Source organism: Octopus bimaculoides, chromosome 2 (assembly GCF_001194135.2).
Source record: "Octopus bimaculoides isolate UCB-OBI-ISO-001 chromosome 2, ASM119413v2, whole genome shotgun sequence".
NCBI classification, from domain to species: domain Eukaryota; kingdom Metazoa; phylum Mollusca; class Cephalopoda; order Octopoda; family Octopodidae; genus Octopus; species Octopus bimaculoides.
Genome location: NC_068982.1, coordinates 85,064,689 through 85,066,016, shown reverse-complemented (window position 1 = coordinate 85,066,016; position 1,328 = coordinate 85,064,689). Strand labels below are relative to the sequence as shown.

The following is a 1,328-nucleotide window of genomic DNA, read 5'->3' as shown; positions in this document are numbered from 1 at the left end:
CATGGCATGTGTAAGGACTTTCGAGTGAGATTGTTGCCAGTGCCCCTTGACTGGCTCTTGTGTGGGTGGCATGTAAAATACACCATTTTGAGCGTGGCCATTGCCAGTACCACCTGACTGGCCCTCATGCCGGTGGCACGTAAAAGCACCCACTACACTCTCGGAGTAGTTGGCGTTAGGAAGGGCATCCAGCTGTAGAAACTCTGCCAAATCAGATTGGAGCCTGGTGTAGCCATCTGGTTTCACCAGTCCTCAGTCAAATCGTCCAACCCATGCTAGCATGGAAAGCGGACATTAAACGATGATGATGGCGATGATGATATATATATAAATTCAGATGAGTGGTACAACAAGGCACCAATACTTACTGGAAAATAGCAATCGATACAATTACGACGCTATTGTAAAGCTTCACTGCGTATATACTGGCAAAAACGTGTGTGTGCAACAAACAAGAAAAATTTGTCTTACCTCTAGGAAGAACATTCGATAAATGTACAACCGAGAATCGGATAATGCAGGACCGGTTTCTAACTCTTCAAATACGTTTCACAATGTAAATTTGATCAGTCTTCATTAGCTGCATTTACCTAGACAATATTTCAAATGTTGCCACATCAATGCCAAGTATACTCGCCTGAACGCCTAGCCGTTAACAGAACTGAGAACAGTGAAGAAGTTTTTTTCAATGAGAAATATTGCAATACAAATGTATTACTTTCCAGTAAAATAAAGCCCCATAAGGGTATACATATAAATTCAGATGAGTGGTACAACAAGACACCAATATTTACTGGAAAATAGCAATCGATACAATTAGGACGCTATTGTAAAGCTTCACTGCGTATATATATATTTATATAGAAGATAACTTACTTGGAGGCAATGCGTGGCGTTCGATCATATAATAACATAAATAATATATAATTATATGCATATATCCATACATATATGTACATACCGACATCTATATGTATACATACAAGCATATGTGGGTACAGGACATCACAAAAAACGTTAAACACGATGAGAAACGAAAACAAAAGACGGGGACAGAAAACGAACTTTTTTTCGAACAACGAAAAACAACAAACAGAGAAATGAGACATGCAACATAAAGAATATTACCCATCTTCAGTTGTCCCTGTTTCATCTACTCCGCGTTTCGAAGGCAAGGACAATACGCGACTTCGTTGGAGCAGTCCTTCCCGCAAGCAAATTTATTAAAATTTGGGAATTTTTGCGGAGGGTGAAAGTGTAAACAAGAACAGGACAGTGAGAACAAGGCAGTAAAAACAAGACAGGACAGTGACAACAAACTTTAAGGG

The 1,328-nt window shown here is 39.5% G+C and overlaps 1 protein-coding gene across 6 annotated transcripts in view; it reads left to right on the top strand.

Moving 5' to 3' along the window:
* The window catches only part of LOC106878085 (mitogen-activated protein kinase kinase kinase 4), a 309,575-nt gene that overhangs the window by 166,714 nt on the left and 141,533 nt on the right, over window positions 1–1,328 (top strand). The window lies entirely within an intron of this gene.